Raw genomic sequence first — 16,023 nt, 5'->3', positions numbered from 1 at the left:
CAAAAACAATAGGATTGTGTGGTAAAATACCGACTCTTAAGGGCCTGTGGCACTCTTAGGAGTGTCAGCTACATATGGATTTACCGATTCGGTAAATATACCGATTCAGTATTTTACCTAATCGGTATATTTACCGAATCGGTAAAATTACCGAATCGGTAAAATTACCGATTCAGTAAGGCCCCTACATCTGAAAAGCCTAATACCGGTCGGAAGCCTGTTTGAGAGGGATGGAGTAAATTGGAGGCTTCCAGGAATGAGGACAGTTGATGGTTTATAAATTGTTCTACCAATTTGCTAATGCCCGGGAGAAGGGAAATGGGCCGGAAGTTGGATAGGTCTCCAGGGTCAAGATTGGTTTTTTTTAACAGTGGTTTGACCATGGCCATTTTCCAGTCCCGTGGGACTGTGCCTGTTTCAATCGAGGTGTTAATCAGATTGATGACTGGAGATGCCATAATAGGCAGGGCTAGTTTCAAGGTGTTAATTGGAACAGAGGCAAGGGGGAAGCCACTTTTAATAGAGTTGAGGAGGGGGGGAAACAAGTCCTTGGTAAGCGGAATGAAAGAAGAGAGTACAGGAGAGGAGCCTTGAGAGAGAGGTTTGGGTAACGGGGGTGATTCGGGGGTGGTGATGGGTGGAAGGTCCTGGAGAATATTTTGAATTTTAGTGTGGAAGAAGAGTGCAAGTTCTTCACAGTGGGATCCTGATGCTTTTGGGGCAAGGGGGGGTCAGGAGGTTTCAACAGAGTTTTGACGATTCTGAAGATCTCTTTAGATGAATTGGGGGATGCAATGATTTTCTCTGCGTAGAAAGCTGTTTTTGTTGCCTTTAACGCAGCTTTATAGGCTTTGATGGATGCTCTATATTTAGTTTTTGTCTCTGGATCAAAGTCTTTTCTCCATAGTCTCTCCTGTTTTTTGACAACTCTGTTTGAGTCTTCGGAGCTCTGGACTAAACCAAGGATGATTAATAGATCCCCTTTTTTGGGTTACAGAGTTCCTAGGCAGGATGGTGTCTAGTGAGTTCTCTATCCACTGGTTGAACTCTGAGTTCGCCATATTGATGTCCGGGTTAGCTGGTGATATGGTAGTCCTTAGTACATCCGACCATTCATTTACCTTGAGTTTGGACCAGTGTCTTGTCTGTTTAGTGCTAAAGGGTTTGACAGGAGGAGGGGGGGACATTCCAGGTGAAAGGTATGATGAAATGGTCTGACCAAGGAACCGGGTTCGGGTCCAAGGTGATTAAATCAGTAATATTCGAAAAAATGGGGTCGAGCAGGTATCCATTTATGTGTGTGGGCTTTTGGATTATTTGAACCATTTCGCATGTCTCTAGGTCTTGGGCCAGATCCCGAGCTATTGTATCTTGTGGGTCGTCGAAATGGAGGTTCAGATCTCCCAATATGGTAAAGTTGGAGGCTGAACTGGCGAGGTTCACAACCGTTTCTAGCAGTGTCCCTTGGAATTGTCCTAAGGATCCTGGAGGGCGGTATACTAGAAGCCCCGTGAAGGAGGCAGAGGGTGAAAGAGTGATTGAGAAATGAACGTTTTCACAATCAAGTAATGGGCTGCCTAGCAGGCGACAGACTAAATGATCCTTATAGAGGATTGCGATCCCACCTCCTACGTTCCCTGTTCGATCAAGGTGCTGGATTAAGTAGCCCGGGGGCAGAGCCTGCACAATGTCTTGGGCCAGATCCCCAGCTATCGTATCTTGTGGGTCGTCGAAATGGAGGTTCAGATCTCCCAATATGGTAAAGTTGGAGGCTGAACGGGTGAGGTTCACAACCATTTCTAGCAGTGTCCTAAGGAATTGTCCTAAGGATCCTGGAGGGCGGTATACTAAAAGCCCCGTGAAGGAGGCAGAGGGTGAAAGAGTGATCTAGAAATGGACGTTTTCACAGTCAAGTAATGGGCTGCCTAGCAGGCGACAGACTAAATGATCCTTATAGAGGATTGCGATCCCACCTCCTACGTTCCCTGTTCGATCAAGGTGCTGGATTAAGTAGCCCGGGGGCAGAGCCTGGACAATGTCTGGGCCTGAACTGGGTCCTAACCATGTTTCTGTAAGAAATAATGCGTCCAGTGCCGCATCCTGAAGTAAGAATGAGATCTCAGAGGCATGTTTTGGCAGGGAGCGGCAATTCAACAGAGCCATATTGAGTATGTGCGCCTGTTTCTGCCTGATCTCTGCCGGCTTAATCAATTGGTAAGGACAGTGTCAGCAGTGATATTGATTGTGCGAAGGGTCTAATGAGTGTTTGCACACGGAGTTGGGAAAGGTAGTGGCGTGATTTAATTGCAGAAGGGTGGAGCGCGAGTATGTGGCTGGGACAGGCGTGAGGAGGACAGGGTAACTAGCCCCTGGGCCCGTCCTGGCGCAGACCGGCGCAGACAGGCAGGACTCTGGCATGACTCCAGCGTGAGTCTGGCGTGAGTCCGGCGCATCCGCTACTCGCGTCCGCTATGCGGAGAGGGCCGTCCCCTTTTATAGGCAGCTAGAGCGCACCAGAGCGCTCAGTCACACCCAAGATGGCCGATGTAGAGGCTTCGACTCCCCGGGACCACAGTCTCAGCGTCAATGCTCAGCTGAGAGTGGGCCCAGGCAGCAGAGAGATGAGGCTGAAGTGTCTGCCAGGTAAAACGCTTTTTAATCAAGTGAAATGGCACCATGAGTAAAATACACTCAAACACTTATTCAGTCAAGCGAGGATGATGGTGGCAGAGTTAGGAACACACAGGATTTAAAATAGGTGAGAGAGGACCACCCAGCCTCCACCTCAAGAGGGTGAAATAAAGCGCAGCTTGCTCAGGCGCTGAAAGCGAAGATGCCCCTTTTATAGGAAGCTAGAGCACACCAGAGCGCACAGTCACACCCAAGATGGCCGCTGTAGAGGCTTTGACTCCCCTGGACCACACTCTCAGCGTCAATGCTCAGCTGAGAGTGGGCCCAGGCAGCGGAGAGATGAGGCTGAAGTGTCTGCCAGGTAAAACGCTTTTTAATCAAGCGGAATGGCACCACGAGTAAAATACACTAAAACGCTTATTCAGTCAAGCGAGGGTGATGGTGGCAGAGTTAGGAACACACAGGATTTAAAATAGGTGAGAGAGGACCTTCTGGCTTCCGCCTCAAGAGGGTGAAATAAAGCGCAGTTTGCTTGGGCGCTGAAAGCGAAGATGCCCCTTTTATAGGCAGCTAGAGCGCACCAGAGCGCTCAGTCACACCCAAGATGGCCGCTGTAGAGGCTTTGACTCCCCGGGACCACACTCTCAGCGTCAATGCTCAGCTGAGAGTGGGCCCAGGCAGCGGAGAGATGAGGCTGAAGTGTCTGCAAGTTAAAAAGCTTTTTAATCAAGCGGAATGGCACCACGAGTAAAATACACAAAAAAGCTTATTCAGTCATGCGAGGGTGATGGTGGCAGAGTTAGGAACACACAGGATTTAAAATAGGTGAGAGAGGACCTCCCGGCTTCCGCCTCAAGAGGGTGAAATAAAGCTCAGAAATTAAATATATGAAGCCGCGCTAAGCCACTTTGCGTGGCCCTGAGTGACTTCATAAAATTCGATAAAGACATGCAGGGCTAATCATTGCATTGCCTTACTCTGCACTAGGGAGGATTTCCATGGTCGGTGCTTGGGCGTTCCCTTGCAACTCCAATGGTTTTTGATGCATGATGCAGAACTGGTGAACCTAGGAATGCCCAAAAAGATACGCCTTCCCTGGCAAGGCGTAACACGGAGAAATATCTTTATTTCCATTTGTTACTTCCTCTTTCTATATGTGGATTCTACTTCACAGATAGATAGAGGAATATGCCTGTAAGGATTGTTTTTGTGCAGGAAGGTTCCCCTTCCTGCACAAAAACAATAGTGCATGCAACATAGGCACCCTTGCACCATGAAGGAAAAGTGCCTGCATAGGCATTATATTTACAACAAGGGGTGGTGAGGGACAGAGTCTCTGAATTAAGCAGAAAACTCTCACCCAGTCAAGAGATCAGGGCTAGATCCAACACCGTTTTTTAGCTCACTGCACCATCCCAGTTTCAGAACCTGGCTGTATGCAAATTAGTCTGTTCCTGTCCCAGTGCATGATGGGAACAGGGCAAACCAAACTACAAAAGCCAATTCTTACACTGGGAAGGAAACAAGCTCCCGGGGACCGGTTTCTGGCATTACAGCCGTCTTCGGCCCGGTTTGCTTGAATCCTGATGGTGCAATGAGCAAGGGACTCATGTCTGAGTATACCCTTCCACGCTTAGGGTGGACAAAATTATTTACAACAAGGGGTGGTGAGGGACAGAGTCTCTGAATTAAGCAGAAAACTCTCACCCAGTCAAGAGATCAGGGCTAGATCCAACACAGTTTTTTAGCTCACTGCACCATCCCAGTTTCAGAACCTGGCTGTATGCAAATTAGCCTGTTCCTGTCCCAGTGCATGATGGGAACAGGGCAAACCAAACTACAAAAGCCAATTCTTACACTGGGAAGGAAACAAGCTCCCGGGGACCGGTTTCTGGCATTACAGCCGTCTTCGGCCCGGTTTGCTTGAATCCTGATGGTGCAATGAGCAAGGGACTCATGTCTACCCTTCCACGCTTAGGGTGGACAAAAATATTTACAACAAGGGGTGGTGAGGGACAGAGTCTCTGAATTAAGCAGAAAACTCTCACCCAGTCAAGAGATCAGGGCTAGATCCAACACCGTTTTTTAGCTCACTGCACCATCCCAGTTTCAGAACCTGGCTGTATGCAAATTAGTCTGTTCCTGTCCCAGTGCATGATGGGAACAGGGCAAACCAAACTACAAAAGCCAATTCTTACACTGGGAAGGAAACAAGCTCCCGGGGACCGGTTTCTGGCATTACAGCCGTCTTCGGCCCGGTTTGCTTGAATCCTGATGGTGCAATGAGCAAGGGACTCATGTCTGAGTATACCCTTCCACGCTTAGGGTGGACAAAAATATTTACAACAAGGGGTGGTGAGGGACAGAGTCTCTGAATTAAGCAGAAAACTCTCACCCAGTCAAGAGATCAGGGCTAGATCCAACACCGTTTTTTAGCTCAACGCACCATCCCAGTTTCAGAACCTGGCTGTATGCAAATTAGTCTGTTCCTGTCCTAGTGCATGATGGGAACAGGGCAAACCAAACTACAAAAGCCAATTCTTACACTGGGAAGGAAACAAGCTCCCGGGGACCGGTTTCTGGCATTACAGCCGTCTTCGGCCCGGAAATTTAATCCTGATGGTGCAATGAGCAAGGGACTCATGTCTGAGTATACCCTTCCACGCTTAGGGTGGACAAAAATATTTACAACAAGGGGTGGTGAGGGACAGAGTCTCTGAATTAAGCAGAAAACTCTCACCCAGTCAAGAGATCAGTGCTAGATCCAACACCGTTTTTTAGCTCACTGCACCATCCCAGTTTCAGAACCTGGCTGTATGCAAATTAGTCTGTTCCTGTCCCAGTGCAAGATGGGAACAGGGCAAACTAAACTACAAAATCCAATTCTTACACTGGGAAGGAAACAAGCTCCCGGGGACCGGTTTCTGGCATTACAGCCATCTTCGGCCCGGTTTGCTTGAATCCCCATGATGCACTGGGCCAGGGTCAGACTAATTTGCATATAGCCAAGTTCTGAGCTGGGATGGTGCAGTGAGCTAAAAAACGGTGATGGATCAAGCCCTGATCTTTGGACTGGGTAAGAGTGGTCTGCTTAATTCAGACACTCTGTTCATCACCACCCCCTTTTCTGAATCATTTTTGTCCACCATAAGCGTGGAAGGGTATACTCAGATGTGAGTCCCTAGCTCATTGCACCATCAGGATTCAAGCAAGCCGGGCCGAAGACGGCTGAAATGCCAGAAACCGGTCCCCGGTAGCTTGTTTCCTTCCCAGTATAAGAATTGGCTTGGTAGTTTGGTCTGCCCTGTTCCCATGATGCACTGGGCCAGGGTCGGACTAATTTGCATATAGCCAAGTTCTGAGCTGGGATGGTGCAGTGAGCTAAAAAACGGTGATGGATCAAGCCCTGATCTTTGGACTGGGTAAGAGTGGTCTGCTTAATTCAGACACTCTGTTCATCACCACCCCCTTTTCTGAATCATTTTTGTCCACCATAAGCGTGGAAGGGTATACTCAGATGTGAGTCCCTAGCTCATTGCACCATCAGGATTCAAGCAAGCCGGGCCGAAGACGGCTGAAATGCCAGAAACCGGTCCCCGGTAGCTTGTTTCCTTCCCAGTATAAGAATTGGCTTGGTAGTTTGGTCTGCCCTGTTCCCATGATGCACTGGGCCAGGGTCAGACTAATTTGCATATAGCCAAGTTCTGAGCTGGGATGGTGCAGTGAGCTAAAAAACGGTGATGGATCAAGCCCTGATCTTTGGACTGGGTAAGAGTGGTCTGCTTAATTCAGACACTCTGTTCATCACCACCCCCTTTTCTGAATCATTTTTTTCCACCATAAGCGTGGAAGGGTATACTCAGATGTGAGTCCCTAGCTCATTGCACCATCAGGATTCAAGCAAGCCGGGCCGAAGACGGCTGAAATGCCAGAAACCGGTCCCCGGTAGCTTGTTTCCTTCCCAGTATAAGAATTGGCTTGGTAGTTTGGTCTGCCCTGTTCCCATGATGCACTGGGCCAGGGTCAGACTAATTTGCATATAGCCAAGCTCTGAGCTGGGATGGTGCAGTGAGCTAAAAAACGGTGATGGATCAAGCCCTGATCTTTGGACTGGGTAAGAGTGGTCTGCTTAATTCAGACACTCTGTTCATCACCACCCCCTTTTCTGAATCATTTTTGTCCACCATAAGCGTGGAAGGGTATACTCAGATGAGAGTCCCTAGCTCATTGCACCATCAGGAGTCAAGCAAGCCGGGCCGAAGACGGCTGAAATGCCAGAAACCGGTCCCCGGTAGCTTGTTTCCTTCCCAGTATAAGGATTGGCTTGGTAGTTTGGTCTGCCCTGTTCCCATGATGCACTGGGCCAGGGTCAGACTAATTTGCATATAGCCAAGTTCTGAGCTGGGATGGTGCAGTGAGCTAAAAAACGGTGATGGATCAAGCCCTGATCTTTGGACTGGGTAAGAGTGGTCTGCTTAATTCAGACACTCTGTTCATCACCACCCCCTTTTCTGAATCATTTTTGTCCACCATAAGCGTGGAAGGGTATACTCAGATGTGAGTCCCTAGCTCATTGCACCTTCAGGATTCAAGCAAGCCGGGCCGAAGACGGCTGAAATGCCAGAAACCGGTCCCCGGTAGCTTGTTTCCTTCCCAGTATAAGAATTGGCTTGGTAGTTTGGTCTGCCCTGTTCCCATGATGCACTGGGCCAGGGTCGGACTAATTTGCATATAGCCAAGTTCTGAGCTGGGATGGTGCAGTGAGCTAAAAAACGGTGATGGATCAAGCCCTGATCTTTGGACTGGGTAAGAGTGGTCTGCTTAATTCAGACACTCTGTTCATCACCACCCCCTTTTCTGAATCATTTTTGTCCACCATAAGCATGGAAGGGTATACTCAGATGTGAGTCCCTAGCTCATTGCACCATCAGGATTCAAGCAAGCCGGGCCGAAGACGGCTGAAATGCCAGAAACCGGTCCCCGGTAGCTTGTTTCCTTCCCAGTATAAGAATTGGCTTGGTAGTTTGGTCTGCCCTGTTCCCATGATGCACTGGGCCAGGGTCAGACTAATTTGCATATAGCCAAGTTCTGAGCTGGGATGGTGCAGTGAGCTAAAAAACGGTGATGGATCAAGCCCTGATCTTTGGACTGGGTAAGAGTGGTCTGCTTAATTCAGACACTCTGTTCATCACCACCCCCTTTTCTGAATCATTTTTGTCCCCCATAAGCATGGAAGGGTATACTCAGATGTGAGTCCCTAGCTCATTGCACCATCAGGATTCAAGCAAGCCGGGCTGAAGACGGCTGAAATGCCAGAAACCGGTCCCCGGTAGCTTGTTTCCTTCCCAGTATAAGAATTGGCTTGGTAGTTTGGTCTGCCCTCTTCCCAAGATGCACTGGGCCAGGGTCAGACTAATTTGCATATAGCCAAGTTCTGAGCTGGGATGGTGCAGTGAGCTAAAAAACGGTGATGGATCAAGCCCTGATCTTTGGACTGGGTAAGAGTGGTCTGCTTAATTCAGACACTCTGTTCATCACCACCTCCTTTTCTGAATCATTTTTGTCCACCATAAGCGTGGAAGGGTATACTCAGATGTGAGTCCCTAGCTCATTGCACCATCAGGATTCAAGCAAGCCGGGCCGAAGACGGCTGAAATGCCAGAAACCGGTCCCCGGTAGCTTGTTTCCTTCCCAGTATAAGAATTGGCTTGGTAGTTTGGTCTGCCCTGTTCCCATGATGCACTGGGCCAGGGTCAGACTAATTTGCATATAGCCAAGTTCTGAGCTGGGATGGTGCAGTGAGCTAAAAAACGGTGATGGATCAAGCCCTGATCTTTGGACTGGGTAAGAGTGGTCTGCTTAATTCAGACACTCTGTTCATCACCACCCCCTTTTCTGAATCATTTTTGTCCACCATAAGCGTGGAAGGGTATACTCAGATGTGAGTCCCTAGCTCATTGCACCATCAGGATTCAAGCAAGCCGGGCCGAAGACGGCTGAAATGCCAGAAACCGGTCCCCGGTAGCTTGTTTCCTTCCCAGTATAAGAATTGGCTTGGTAGTTTGGTCTGCCCTGTTCCCATGATGCACTGGGCCAGGGTCGGACTAATTTGCATATAGCCAAGTTCTGAGCTGGGATGGTGCAGTGAGCTAAAAAACGGTGATGGATCAAGCCCTGATCTTTGGACTGGGTAAGAGTGGTCTGCTTAATTCAGACACTCTGTTCATCACCACCCCCTTTTCTGAATCATTTTTGTCCACCATAAGCGTGGAAGGGTATACTCAGATGTGAGTCCCTAGCTCATTGCACCATCAGGATTCAAGCAAGCCGGGCCGAAGACGGCTGAAATGCCAGAAACCGGTCCCCGGTAGCTTGTTTCCTTCCCAGTATAAGAATTGGCTTGGTAGTTTGGTCTGCCCTGTTCCCATGATGCACTGGGCCAGGGTCAGACTAATTTGCATATAGCCAAGTTCTGAGCTGGGATGGTGCAGTGAGCTAAAAAACGGTGATGGATCAAGCCCTGATCTTTGGACTGGGTAAGAGTGGTCTGCTTAATTCAGACACTCTGTTCATCACCACCTCCTTTTCTGAATCATTTTTGTCCACCATAAGCGTGGAAGGGTATACTCAGATGTGAGTCCCTAGCTCATTGCACCATCAGGATTCAAGCAAGCCGGGCCGAAGACGGCTGAAATGCCAGAAACCGGTCCCCGGTAGCTTGTTTCCTTCCCAGTATAAGAATTGGCTTGGTAGTTTGGTCTGCCCTGTTCCCATGATGCACTGGGCCAGGGTCAGACTAATTTGCATATAGCCAAGTTCTGAGCTGGGATGGTGCAGTGAGCTAAAAAACGGTGATGGATCAAGCCCTGATCTTTGGACTGGGTAAGAGTGGTCTGCTTAATTCAGACACTCTGTTCATCACCACCCCCTTTTCTGAATCATTTTTGTCCACCATAAGCGTGGAAGGGTATACTCAGATGTGAGTCCCTAGCTCATTGCACCATCAGGATTCAAGCAAGCCGGGCCGAAGACGGCTGAAATGCCAGAAACCGGTCCCCGGTAGCTTGTTTCCTTCCCAGTATAAGAATTGGCTTGGTAGTTTGGTCTGCCCTGTTCCCATGATGCACTGGGCCAGGGTCAGACTAATTTGCATATAGCCAAGTTCTGAGCTGGGATGGTGCAGTGAGCTAAAAAACGGTGATGGATCAAGCCCTGATCTTTGGACTGGGTAAGAGTGGTCTGCTTAATTCAGACACTCTGTTCATCACCACCCCCTTTTCTGAATCATTTTTGTCCACCATAAGCGTGGAAGGGTATACTCAGATGTGAGTCCCTAGCTCATTGCACCATCAGGATTCAAGCAAGCCGGGCCGAAGACGGCTGAAATGCCAGAAACCGGTCCCCGGTAGCTTGTTTCCTTCCCAGTATAAGAATTGGCTTGGTAGTTTGGTCTGCCCTGTTCCCATGATGCACTGGGCCAGGGTCAGACTAATTTGCATATAGCCAAGTTCTGAGCTGGGATGGTGCAGTGAGCTAAAAAACGGTGATGGATCAAGCCTGATCTTTGGACTGGGTAAGAGTGGTCTGCTTAATTCAGACACTCTGTTCATCACCACCCCCTTTTCTGAATCATGCATAGGCATTAGACAGCCAAAATGGTGCCAGCAGAGGAGAAAAGTCAGGAATGTGCAGTACTCTTTTAAATATGCCACATTCCTGCCCTTTCCCTGTCACACAGTGGAGCGCAGCAAGGTGACTTGCCATACTGCACTGCATGAAATATCATAAATATGCTCCTAACAAAGCGTCTCATCTAGAGGAGGGAAGAAGTGGGACAGGTTCCAAAATCTGTCAGAAGTCAGATCCGACCTTTTCAGCATTTTCTCATCCCATTCATAGATCAGTGAACGTTAGCTGCTTAATGGCCGCTGTATTGTAGCTGTTGGAGCTGATATGGTGCTGACGTAGACTGAGATATTTCTTGTCAGTATATTTTCTGCCAGGAGGCGTGTAACATGACCCATTGTGGTCACTGAGAATGGAAAAGTCTTAGATGGAGCCCCCCTGCTCTTGATGACGTTAGTTTTGTTTTTGTTTCAATCTGGACATGCACAGTGATAATTCTTTAATTAGGTTAGGCAGTTCCTCTTTGATTCTCTTGGCATCAATTTGTTTACATAGAAATGTTGTCATTGCTGCAAACAGTGGCTTAGAAAAGGGTGGCGATACAAGTTTTGGGGTTGTGAGAGTCCCCCACGATCTTACCCACGGTAGTCGCCGGCGGTAACCACAGAATCACCAGGAGCCCCCTCCGCACTTACCTGTGGCTGTTTTGGGTTGGTAAACACAGGGATTGCCAAGGGTGGCAAAAGGTCTAGCTACACCACCTGCTGCAAATTGTTCAAATTGGGAAACACTTGACAGTTAACCTCTCCATAAGTTTAATTCAGGATATGAGCTCCAATTTTTGACTAATTTTATGTTGGTCCTAATAGCCTGTTACTGTTATCTTAGTAGAAGTGAGAGGATAATCCCCTAACCTTACATCCCTTGATGTTGGGCACAGTTGTATGGTTTTGGTATGCAAAGATACAGTATATATTTGCAGTGTATGCGAAAAGAGAACAGGGCAGCAGTAGACCAATCTGTGAAATATAGCCTTCTGCAAGTTATAGCGACAAATACAGCTATAACAAATTTCACAAGGGTATACAAAATTTCTATGTGATCTGATAGACATTTTGTTTTGGATAAAGACAAGAGGGGGCATACATACAAGGATTTAACACTGCTGTAGTGTTATTATTTTTTAAGCTGCTGCACACTTTTTTACGTCTTATTTACAAAGTGATGCTAAAGACCTCTAGCGTCACTTTGTCACAGCCAGCACCAGTTTTCATCAATGCAAGTTTGGCTAGCATTTAATGAAAATGATATGGAAGGTAGGCATTCCCTCAAAAAACATGCATAAAACACACTCCTCCATATGCACAAGGATTTTCTGGAACGCTGCTGGCTGTTATTAGCAGCCGATTGTTTACAGTCAGGAAAAAGCTGATATTTAAAATGATACTAGCACACTTGGATAAAACTAGGGCAGGCCCAAATTTGCAGCAATCTATCCCATGGAACTATTGCTATTGCAGCTAGGACCACCACAGAGTTAGGGCTGGAGAAGAGAGCATACATACCAGCAGCGGATTACCCTCATTGACCTTATGGAGGAGAAGGTCATTACAGGCTCAAGAGGAAGTCCATTGGCAGCCTTCTGTATCAGATTGTGCCAAGGCTGCAGGCAAAATCCCAGCTCTGCACCAACATACCTCCACCGACCGAATTATTTGCTGTCCTGCAGATGTTGGCTTCAGGAACGTTCTAACCCACCACAGCTATAGTGGCAGGAATATCCCTGGTGTCCTTCTCTAGGTTCCTCCCCACTGTCCTGGATGACATCTTACGCCTCATGCCCTAGTTCCTCTACTTCCCCAACACATCGCAAAAACAACGTGACGACAAGCAAGGCTTTTATGCTATTGCTGGTTTCCCACATGTGTTGGGGGCAATGGACTGCACACATGTCCAGCGTGTGCCTCTTGCGAATACAGCACACACCAGGGACCTCAACACACAACCACAACAGGAAGCACACCTGTTCAATGAATGTGGCAGCAATCAATCTGACTTTCCAGAATGAGACCTATGGGAATGACCTGCTTGTTGGTCAGTACAGCTCAATTACACAACAGACTGCAATGCATTCAATAGTGTGGGAACACATTGACATATTAGTCTTGGAAAGAATTAGACTGTGCATTGGTTGTCGTTGTGCCCCATATACTTTCCCCATACTACATGGAAATGTGCAACACATAAACTACAAGTCACACATGTTGACACGGACCAAGCTAGTGTGCCCCATATGTGCCAGTATAATGAGCTAAAAGACAATCGTCAATCATGATGCTATGGTGAAGCACATGCCAAATCATGTTAATTTGGCAGTGAGAAATATGTCTGTATGACATTGTAAGGCCTCATAGGTATGCAATATGGCAGGCCACAATAAAGTTAATCTCTCTTTCATCCAATGTCGAGATTGAATATCGTGGACAATGTGGTGGACTATCCCATCCTAAACCAATATTTATATACACACCCTACGAACAGGGACCCTGTGACAGTGGTCAAGTGGTGTGTCACCCAAAGGGAGTAGAAAAGAGAATACATAAGCACAGGTCTCAATCCAATTTCCAATCTGAACATGTCCAGCATTCTGCATTACAGATTGTATGACACTGGTTCTGGAATCTGCTTCGAAAAACAAAATGTTATATCAGGACGGCAAGCTGACACACGTGCACCATGGTGCAAGGAGATGTGGTTTTGCCATTATACACCATTATGTGATTAATTTAAAACAGAAAAAACATGGATGTGCTGTATGTAAAAATAAATGCACATTCGACCACTTCATTTTGGATGCTGGTTAGCTCAGCCTTTTCCACAGCCATTGATGTCCAGTGGTAGAAATACAATATGAGGACCAATGCCCCCATCCAGCTATGGGAAAGACCCTCACATAAGAAGAAATATGTTCAATGAGGTGCCAATAAACATTGCTGAAGCAAGGCAATCCCTGTGTGAAGTCTGTGTAGTTACAAGTCAATCCCTTGGCCAAGAGGAAAAAAATAATTGTCACACATCTGTGAAACAGAAAAACCTTGCTAGACATAAACACATACCTGGTTAACCTCAAGAATGCATTATAACATCCCAAATCATATGCACACCTCAGATCCAAGGTGTACATGATGAGGAAAAGTGTGCTGCAAAATATCACAACAACTGTCATCCAAAGTCCCAGACTGTGCAGCAAAATGCCCCTTCATGCACAAAATATATCCCCCATTCAGGCAACAATTATGTTTCCTGGTAAATATCATGTCTGTCATGGAGAAAAGCTGTACTGCTTCTGCCTGGGCAGACACACAACCAATGGGCACTGTATCATCTGAAAGCTATGGCCTAAACTGTCCCCAAGATATGTTGCACTGTAGTGGGTGCAGTCTACTTGCTCAATTGTACAGTGCACATCTAGCTATCCTGGCTGAAGAGGGGTGAAACCCCGAAACCGGTTCTAGGATGCTTGTTTCCAGCCCAGGGAGGACCTGGCCTGGCAGTTCAGGCTGGGCTGTTCCCATTGGGCGCAGGTTCAAGACTGATTTGAATATGGCTGGGTCAAAACTGGCAAACTGGTGAGCAAAAAACGATGGATTTAGGCCCAGATCTCTGTACTGGGGTGAATATATGACATTGTTCTGCTTTCTGTCCATCAATAATTCTTTTTCAATTGTACAGTGCAACATTACAACAGATCTACTAACTTCTGTATAATGTCACCACAGTGGACTCTGTGCGCTACCATGTGTAGACTAACATGTCACATATTTACATACATCCACTATCTGTTTCATGTCTGACACATAGAAAAATGTAGATTTAAATACATATAAGTGCAAAATATGTGCACCTGAAGGAAGACACTTCCACAGCTACTGTAAATTGTTATCCAAACTGAAAGATAATGGGTTAGGAATTGACATGGTACCATAGATTGACTCAATAAATGTTTGTGAGACATTTGCCTACTCATTGTCAAAGAAACTATCCTCATTGTTGACTAATCATCACCTGCAAGTCATTGCCACTCCACTAACTTTACAATTCAAAACCCATCACAAGGGACAGCACACTTGTATGTGTTGCTCACTGTCTGCCATTACCACTGCTAACTTGTATGTAAGCAACACATTGTCATTTCATGTACAAGACAGTTTAGAAGGTTAATGTATAAAGATGCACACAGGACACAATAGAGATATATGTTGGACTCTTCATGAATGTTGACTACTATAACACCTTCTTTCTTTGCAGCTGACTAAAGTTATGATGCCGTGGGTCATTGCATTGGTGAAGTTCCCACAAAACCAAGCCCAGGTGACATAAAACCAAGGTCTATTGTAGAGTGGCCTTTTGGGATCCTCAATTCATGGTTAAGCTGACTTGATGCATCTGGGGGGATAGATCTCTCTACTCCCCACCCATGGTCTGTAAAGTTTGGTATGCTGTATTTTTCATAACATATGCATCAGGAGCAATGTGCTGTGACCAGAGGTCAATGTTGAACAGCCTCTACAACCTGCTTCATCTGTAGCAGCAAATATGCAGAGGTACAATATTATTAAACATTTCTTCACAGAATAATCATTTACTTGATTCAACATAAAGATTTTGTGAAGTGACACAATGTACATTTGTCTATGAATAAACATTTAGACCGCTAACATGTCGTAAGCCTTTGTATTCTATATTCACACTAAACTACAGACATAATACATTTGTTACACTGATGTCTGTCACACTGACTAGTGATCTAGCTGAGTCTATGAAATACACCAGAACATCTTCTGGTACAAGTGAAATATTGTGCATCCAACTACCTGTAGCAGATGATTCACCATTGGTAGCCACTATGATCTTGTTGTGGTAACGTAGAAGGTGGCCTACAACTATGTGTGTCTCACCTGATGCTAGCCATGTGCTAGGCCTAATTATTGTGGTTAATAGCAGAGGCCACTTTTCATATGAGTACTTTGCAGTATTCCATATAGGATCTGCTGGAGATCACACTAAAAAAACTACAGTCGACATATGCCAATATTATAAACATACTGACATGTCACATCCAGAAAAGTTCCTCCATTAACACAGACTAACTCTACAGATCATAGTCTGTGCCACAGTGTTGCATCTATACACCCGCTGCCATGCACAAACTGCACCATCTTATTGCATATTGTTGATATGGAGTAATATATATGTAGCTGTACTGTTAATAAAATGTTGGAGAACACGCTAAGGGATGCATGGTGACCTACCATACCAGAATCACCTTGACTAATTTATTTATTTGAAAGGTTTTATATAGTGCGAACACAACCCGTAAGAGTGTTAGAGAGCTGTACAGCAGAAAGAGGATGTGATTGGTCATTAAAAAAAAAACATAATAAACATTTGTAGTTAACCAGCACCGTTACAGAAGGAGAAACCAAACATGTGGAGAATGCAGCGAGAACATATGTTGCATCCAGAAAATGCCTCAATAAATGAGATAGCCCTGTTGTCTGGAAGATATAAAAGCTAATTATGTTGTCTTCAGGTTGATTATTGAAGCTGGTTATTCAGGAGAAGCCCTTTGACTTGATTTTTGAATGAGGAGCTTGAAGGGTTCGAACGGATTTTGTGAGGAAGAGCGTCCAAACTCTTGAGGCAGACCCGAGAAGGCGCAGTTGTAGGTTTTTTCTTTTTGCATTTGTAAGGTTTTAGCAGGAG

Source organism: Lissotriton vulgaris, chromosome 3_1, assembly GCF_964263255.1.
Source record: "Lissotriton vulgaris chromosome 3_1, aLisVul1.2, whole genome shotgun sequence".
Lineage (NCBI taxonomy): Eukaryota > Metazoa > Chordata > Amphibia > Caudata > Salamandridae > Lissotriton > Lissotriton vulgaris.
The sequence above is the reverse complement of the archived record's forward strand: the minus strand, read 5'-3'. Positions refer to the sequence as shown.